The sequence below is a fragment of the Chrysochloris asiatica genome, unplaced genomic scaffold (genome assembly GCF_000296735.1).
Source record: "Chrysochloris asiatica unplaced genomic scaffold, ChrAsi1.0 scaffold00130, whole genome shotgun sequence".
Classification (NCBI taxonomy): Eukaryota; Metazoa; Chordata; class Mammalia; order Afrosoricida; family Chrysochloridae; genus Chrysochloris; species Chrysochloris asiatica.
The window spans coordinates 7,187,982-7,197,257 of NW_006408648.1; positions in this window are offsets into that span (position 1 = coordinate 7,187,982).

The following is a 9,276-nucleotide window of genomic DNA, read 5'->3' on the forward strand; positions in this document are numbered from 1 at the left end:
GACAGCACCTCACAACAACATACCTTACTAGTATTGTTGTCCTCCCTATATACCTATCTACTACTTGGCTGAAAATCCAAGTCATGGTATTTTCAATCACCTCATATACATGTAAAAGCTGGAGAATGAATAAGATGGTAGAATTGATGTGCTTATATTATGGTGTTGTCAAAGAACATTGAAAGTACTGCAGACTGCCAGAGCAAACAAATCTGTCTTTGAAGAAGTGCAGAGGGGCCAGTCCCTGGTAAAATAGAGGATCAGTGACAAGTCAACTCATAGCAACCCTATGTACAACAGAACAAAAAACGACTCAATCCTGCACCATCTTCAGAATTATTATTATGTTTGAGCCCATTGTTGATGCCACTGTGTCGTTCCATCTTATTGGGGCACGTCCCCTTTTTCTCTGACCCTCTACTTTACCGAGCATGATGTCCTTCTCCAGGGACTGATCCCTCCTGACAACATGTCCAAAGTACAAGAGACAAAGTCTTACCATCCTCACATCTAAGGAACATTTGGGCTGTATGTCTTCCAAGGCAGATTTGTTTGTTCTTCTGGTAGTCCATGGTACTTTCAATATTCTTCACCCACATCATAATTCAAATGCATCAATTCTTCCCTGTCTTCCTTATTCATTGTCCCACTTTCACATGCATATAAAGGCTATTGAAAATACCAGGGTAAGGTACATCTTAGTTCTCAAACTGACATCTTTGTTCTTAAATACTTTAAAGAGATCTTGTGCAGGTGATTGACATGCAAATACGACACTAGATTTCTTGACTGCTGCTTCCATGAGTGTTGATGGTGGATCCAAGTAAAATGAAGTCTTTGACAACTTCAATTTTTCTCCATTTGTCATATTTATTGGTCCAGTGGCGAGGATTTTTCCTTCCTTTTCCACATTGAGGTGCCATCCATACTGAAGGCTGTGGTTTTTGATCTTCATCTGTAAGTATTTTAAGTCCTCTTCGCTTTCATCAAGCAAGGTTGTATCATCTGCATATTGCAAGTTGTTAATGAGTTTTCCTTCAATCCTTATGCTACAATCTTCTTCATTTAATCTAGCTACTTGAATTATTGGCTCAGCATAGAGATTGAATAAGCATGATAAAAGAATATAACCCTGGTGCACACCTTTCTTGATTTTAAACTATTCGGTGTCCGCTTGTTCTGGTTGGACAACTATCTCTTGGTCTAAGTAATGGTACCTCAGAAGCACAAGGAAATGTTTTAGAATATCCATTCTTTACAATGTTATCCATAGTTTAAGATCCACATACTCAAATGCCATTGCATAGTCAGTAATGGGATAAGTAAACATCTTTCTGGTATTTTCTACTGTCAGCCAAGATCTATTTGCCATCCTCAATGATATTCCTAGTTCCATGTCCTCTTCTCATTCCTACTTGAATATCTGGCAACTCCCTGCTGATGTAACTGCTGCAACTATTTTTGAATTATCTTCAGCAAAATTTTAATTACTTATTTGATAATTTCTGCATTACATTGAGTCACCTTTCTTTGGAATGGGCACAAATATGGATCTCTTCCAATCAGTTGGCCAGGTAGCTGTCTTACAAATTTCTTGGCTAGATGAGTAGATGCCTCCTGTGCTGCATTAATTTATTGAAAGATTTCAATTGTGTTCCATCACTTCCTGAAGCCTTGTTTTTCACCAATGCTTTTAGCACCATCAGTTCTTGATCAGATGGTATCTCTTGAAATGAATGAACATCAACCAATTATTTTTATACAGTGACTGTGTATTCCTTCCATCTTCTTTTGATATTTCCAGTGGCATTCAAAATTTTGCCCATAGAATCACTCAATATATCTGGGGTGGAAATATAAATTATCAGCAGGGGAGTAAACCAGACTGAACCAGTTTAGAGCCCTGGTTTGATTATATAGTTTTCATTTGTATTGATATGAATCATTCAAGATTTTTAAGTATATAAACAAAACTATGGTGTGCATGCATTTATACTTTACCGCTTTATTAAATAAAACATAACAATATAAAGAAGTTTGACAAGTACTAGACTGCTAACCGCAAGGCCAGTGGTTCAAACCCATCAGCTGTATCTCTCAGACACTATACAGGGTGACATGAGTTGGAACTAACTTAACGGCACTTAACAATAACTTTAGTTTTAAATTTTTTATTGTGGTAAAATATATGTAACATAAAATTTGCCAATTTAATCATTTTTAGGTGTACAATTTAGTGAAATTCAGAATATTATGCAATTATCTCTAAAACTTTTTCACTGTCCCAAACAAATGCTGTACCTATTTAGCAATAAATGCTCATTCCCACCTCCTCCTGCCCCTGGCAATCAACAGTCTACTTTCTGTCTTAATAGAGTTCTCTATTCTGGACATTTCATACAAGTGGAACCATACCATATATTGGGAACGCAGTGGCTCCATACAATAAGTACTGGACTGTGAACCATAAGGTCCTCAGTTGGAGCCCACCAGTCACTCTGTAGGAGAAAGATAGGGCTTTCTGCTCCCTGAAGTTTTTAGATCTCGGAACCCCCATATAGGGTCAATATGAGTTGGAACCAACTCAATGGCACTCAACAACGACTTACCTAATATAATCTTTTGTGATTCCTTTCACTTAGCAAATGATTTCAAGTTTATCTATGTTACAGAATATATTTTTAGGCTAGCTTTTCTAGAGAAGCAAAACCAGTGAAACATGTATGTGTAAAGAGAAGTTTCTATCAAAGAAATTACTCACAATTGTAGAGTCCTATGTCCCCAGCAGAAGAGAGAGCAAGCTTTGCCTGCATGTCCACTATAATGGCAGCAGGCCACACCCCTAAGGAAACAGCCAATTGGTTGGTTGTTCATAGCCACTCATCATAGAGTTAACTATGCCTGTAGTAGGATTCATCACCATGGGAATAACTACATCTCAGCTCTCAAACTACTGGGAATCGTGGTCCAGTCAAGTTGACACAAAGCCATTAACTATCATGATCAATAACGCATTGCATTTTATCCATCCATTAGATGATGGACCTTTGGGTTGTTTTCATTTTTAACTATTAAGAATAGTGCTAATTGGGCAACTTAAACATTGGCTACCCAAAATGGGGGGTGGGGGTGGGTGGGTATAAAGGCAAGAAGTGACTGGCTTACAAGCTTCCAAGAGAGAGCCTAATCGCCTAGTTCCAAATGGGGTGGGGGAAGGTAGAATCACCACTGAATGATTTCCAATCTGTTAGGACTGGGCTGGCAAAAGGAAATGAGGATCAGGACCCAGGGAGGAAGAGGGGCTGTATGCGAGGAAAGAAAGATTCCCCACTGAATAGCCGTGTCTAGATGGGTCTGGTGAAAAGAGATAGGTATAAGATTCGTAAGATTCAATGTTGAATAATTGTTCTCATGACTAATCGCGATGGTCACAATTGTAAAGGTAGAAGTTTTGTAACAAAAACAGGGGAGTAGTTAATCTTACAATCCGGAAACAGAGGACTCTAGGACCAACAAGAGAGGAACACACAAGCAGAATGCGGGACCTTATCCAGAGAAGCAGCAGCGCCAGAGATGGAGGCAGAGATGGGGGCATGGAGAGGGGGAGCAGCTGAGGACTCTAGATTCATGGACTAAGAAGAGAAGGACTGAGAGCTGGTGGCCAGGAGGCAGACTTGCAGAATGTGCCCTTTGGAGATGCAAATTATTATATATGCCTGAGTGGGTTTTTTTGTTTGTTTTTTAAAAAGCTAAAGTGGATAGAGAGAAATACTGTTAACTGATGGTACATGGAGGGGATTATAATCATTGTAATGGAACAAGGTGTATGATTTGTTGAATGTAAAACTGATGATATGCCCTGTAAAATTTCATTCAATCCACAATAAAAACCTTAAATTAAAAAAATAAAAAGGAAATGAGGATAAGCCTCTTGTAGTACAATAGTGAATAATTGCCATCAGGACTGACTGTGAGGGTAGGAAATATAGAGGCAGATGTTTTTTTGACAAAAGGAGTGGTTGATTTTGCAGCCCAGGAGCAGAGGTCACTGGGACCATCAAGTGAGAACAGAGAGTGGGACCCTACCCCGAAAGGCAGTGACACAAGCCAGGGATGGAGGCAGAAACGATGATGTGGACAGATGGAGCGGCTGGGGACACTGGCCTCAGGGAGGGAGAAGGGCTGTGTGCTGGTGGCTTGGTGGCAGGCCAGTGTGGTGTAGCCTTTGGTTATTTGATGATGCCTGGAGGGGACTGTAATCATTGCAATGAAATGAAATCCAACAGGATGAGTGTAAAGCTCATATTCTCCCATGTAAACCTTACAATAAAAACTTAAAAAAAAAAGAATGCTATTGATCTGGGGACCCATTTGACCTAGCTTCAATGGCTTGATGATCAGACTAGAGGAGGATTTTTGATAAAGGAAACAAGTGTAAATTGCTGCAATTTGATGAATTTGACCTATACTTATGGATGTAGTAGCTCAAAATACCAATGGAGAGGGAAGGAGTCTTCACATCAAGAATCACTCCTATCCCCCCCTACATACAGGGTTGATGTTAAGTGCCTTCGAGTCGGTTCCGACCCATAGTGACCCTGTATAGGGTTTCCAAGGAGCAGCTGATGAGCTTGAACCACCATCTTTGCAGTTCCAACAGCTTTGCAGTCTGGCACATTAACTCACAGTGCCATACCAGGATTCCATATAGGATTGATGTTAAGTGCCATTGAGTTGATTCCAACCCATAGCAACCCTGTATAGGGTTTCCAAGGAGCAACTGGTGAGCTTGAACCACTGACTTTGCAATCTGGCACATTAACCCACAGCACCACAATAGGGGTTGCTATAAAGGCACAAAGTGACTGGCTTACAAATTCTCAAAAGGGAGTTCTGTATCGGAGTGTGTGTGGGGAAGTAGAATCCCCATTGAATTCATCTTGTCTAGATGGGTCTGGTGAAAGGAGATGGGGATAAGATTCTTATGATTCAATAGTAATTCCTATCAATAGTGAATAATTGTTATCATGACTAATTGTGATTGTCATCATGACTAATTGTAATTGTCATCATGACTAATTGTGATTATAACAACTGCAAAGGTAGTTTTGTAACATAAAGGGGGTAGTAGTTAATCTTACAGTCCAGGAACAGAGGACCCTAGGACCATCAAGGTAGAAGAGCATGAGCAGAATGTGGGACCCTATCCAGAAGAGCAGTAACACCAGAGATGGAATGAAGGCAGCAATGCTGCCATGGAGAGATAGCACAGGTGAAGACTCAAGACTCGTGGTTTTGTGCTATCAGTCAGGAGACAGGCTTGCAGAATGTGCTCTTTGGTTTAAATAATTACATTATTTCTTAGTATTTTTTGTGTACATCCAACAACAAAAAAACCCCCAAAGAACCCCAGAGGGAATAGAAGCAAATACTGTTGAATGATGATGCATGGAGGGGATTGTAATCATTTCAATGAAACAAAATACGATGAGTGTAAAACGGTTTTCTTCCATGTATACCCCAATTCATAATAAAAACTTTAAAAAAAAGCTATTCATGTATAAATTTTTACAAAGATGTGTTCATTTCTCTTGGGTTTCTAATAGGCATTTCAGAATTGAATACATTGATATATTCTAAATCACCTCATATGAATGTGAAAGCGGGACAATGAAAAAGAAAGGCAGAAAAAGAATTGATGCACTTGAATTATGGTGTTTGTGAAGACCATTTCCCATGGTCAGATAATTCACTGTATTTCAATTATTTTAAACTTACTGAAACTTGAGTCTTGGTGTGGTGCTGCAGGAGAACAGCACTAGACTGCAGTATCAGTTTGAACTACAAGGTCAGTGGTTTGACCCACCAGTTGCTCCTCGGAAACCGTAGACAGGGTTACTTAAATGACTGGGTTAAGGTAGCTGATAATGTTTAAGTCTTTTTGTCCTTATTTTCTGTCCAGTTTTTGGTGTCAACTTTTAAGACAAGGGATAAAATCTATTATGAAGGCAAAATCATTTCTCCCATTCATTTAGCTATTACCTCCAGATAGAGTATCCCTATTATCATTATGAAATGTCCCTTACCTCTAGTATTACACTATCTTGGAACTGTACCTGTATATTCACTCCAATCTTATACTAGTTTTCCAGGTGTGTGTGTGTGTGTGTGTATATATATATATATATATATATATTTACTTTCAACATATTTGCCTCTCAAGTTTCTTGTAGGAAACTGTCAATCTGACTTAATGGTATGTGTGACAATCATTAGAGTTGGAGAGGGATAGGTTAGTGGGTTTATGTTGTGTAACCTTCTTACCTCATGTATGCTTATGAAGTCTCATGGATATTCTCACTTCTGCTTAGACAACTGTTAGCACACAAAAGAAATCTAATTGTGGTTTATTGTGGGTATCCAGAGGAAGGGAAAGTTGGGACTAAGAGGAAACTTTACTTTTCAATATAGACCCTTCTGCATGTGAATAGTCTCCAAAAAAAAAAGGCATTAGCCAACTTGACAGTTTATCTGAGATGGATGAAGCATTAGGCAGTTTAAAGGAAAACCCATTGACAGAGACAAGGAAGATACTAGTATCTGGTATATTGAATTTCAAGTGAATTATCTTATAGCTAGATAACCAGATGTGTTTTAGTATTTCAGGGCTGCCTCCTAGCCTATCACCTTCCTTCACATAGGCACATTCTCCTGTACGATATAAGTTTAGTTAGTCTTGTTTCCCTTCGAGGGTATGTATATAGTTAATTCTTACAGGAATAACTGGGACATACATGATGATGCAATTATAGGGTTTTCAATTCTAGTGGATGCAATTCCTGCAACTACAAAGAATAATGTTGTGTGACACTAGTAGGAGTGAGGTTAAATTGTGTAATGGCTACTGATACATGAAGCATGGCTAATCCCAATTGATACGTAAGTATGTTGGATTTTGAAGACTTAATATGAAAAATATGCAGTATCTCAATACAACTCCGTATTTAAGCATTTTATTAAAGTCAGATAAGGAATTCTCCACATTGTTGCACATACCAGCTGGTATACAATTTCAAGGGCATGCCACTTGTTTACAAAGATATAACTGAGTAGTAGTCTGGCAAGTCTAGTAAGTTCTGTTTAGCCAGCTAAAAGTTCTAGAACATTCAAAGAACAAACATGGGACAACAAAGGTCACACAAGTCCTAGACTAGTGAACAGCTCACTCAATTTATCCTTTACCTTCAAAATCTACTTAACATCTTTAGCAGAAAAACTAGCAGGTTACCACTATTCAGATACACATTTCATTCAGGTATACAGAAAAGGGTGTTTTTTTTTTTGAGGAAACTGACTGCTGTAAAATGTACTGCCCACGATTATTCTTATGTACTAAGTCACTGAGCTTTCATTATAGTATATACGCATAATACCCAGAAATCCAGGCGCCTCAGCTTTGACCTTTTCATTTGGCTACACTAAACATCCAAGAAAATCCACTATGAAGACTAAACAGTGAGTGAGTAGTGAAGCAATTCAGTGAGGCTGTAATAATCTAGAATCAATTTTAACTGGGGGAAGTGGCTCTCAGAACCTTCAGAGACCCATTGGACCTTTTCTCATGTGGCAGTTTTGAACTGCTCTATAATAAACAGCTGATTATCTGTCTCACCCACATGGTGGAGAACTAGAAAATAAAGTCCTTACTCACGCAGTCTCAAACTGATTTCTTCAAACCTACATTTAACTCACAACCACCATGTACTAAGGGGTAGGTAGACATGATCAAAGACCCTTGTGTAAGCTTCACCACCGTCCAATCTTCACTCATTGCACACACACTCTCCCCACTAAATTTCCTAGACAAGTTCCTGCTTTAGGCCAAAAGGTCAATTCTGTATTCAAACTTGTCTGAACTAAGCTTATAGGAGATATATATGTAAACAGGGGAAAGGTTAAATTTGTCAACAGCAAAACATTATACATGTATGCTACTATCCTGCTATACAAGACCACAAATATAACAAAACACCCACATTAGGTTAAAAAAAAAAAAGAAAGAAATCCTGAAGGAAGTCATTTTACTCTACAGTTGTTTGAATTTACCCACCAAATGCTTAACGACCACCATAAAATATTTCTGCAGCTAAAACTAAAAGAGAATTACAGGGAAGTGGGAATACATGTTAGATACTAACTATCTTCAAGCTTTGAAGATGTCATTGCATGAAGAAAATTATGGGAAACACTGTTCCCGATAATTATGTACACCCTTAGTGTAACATATGGAGATCACTGTCTCCGATATAGACACTGTGGTAGGCAAAAACTACCTTGTTCTTTATACATTATGGAAGACACTGCTCCCGATAATGTGAGTTACGGTTGTGACAGAGGTACTGGAAATTTTGCAAAACTGGAATTAAAGTCACCCCCCCCTTAGATAAACTGAGCATAAAATTCTGCATAGTAGAGTACTACTAACAGCCTTAAAGTGACATTTATTTACAACGTAAGCTCAATTCATTATATTTATTCTATTAGTTTTATCTGGTCAGCTAAACATAAGTCTACCTTGATTGGCAACACTGTTTAATTCTTTCCCAGTATCTAGCTTTATAATTTTATAGGACTTGTGGCTGTTTTCTAAAACCCTCAATGTCAAACCATAAATGCAAAACTTCCAGTATCTGTTGGGTATTATTAGCAGATGCTGCTTTTATTTTAAAAAAAACAACAAACGACAGTATAACTGTCATAATTATGGAAGGCACTGCTTCCGATAATTATCTTCTATAAAAAAAACACCATTTATAGTGAACTCTGTCACTGATAAATAAACAATAAATATCTCAGTGCCAAAATGATAGAAAGCTTTTCCACACAATTAACACTTTGGCCAAAATTTGGCAGTGTGTTCTTTGAAGTCTGACAAACTGAGTTTGAAATCAAACACCTAAAATTGGTTTTCTTTCAAAATACTTTGGAAAAACACTACAACAAGAAAGTAGGACAAAAGCTTATGGGTCTAGGGATAGATGAAGAGGAAAGACACGACATGTTTTTGGCTTCTGGACTCTTCATGACATTGAGATTAACACATTAAGGCCTTCCTCCTGTCACAAACAGTTGAACCTCGTTTTATTCAGCTGAAGAACCTCTATTTCAGATCTTCCTGGCAAGAAAAGAAGTCCATTTCTTCTGATGGTTAACTGTTTCATACAGGGTATGGAAACCACCTAAATCCTTATAGGAAAGCACCTATCACATTTAGAG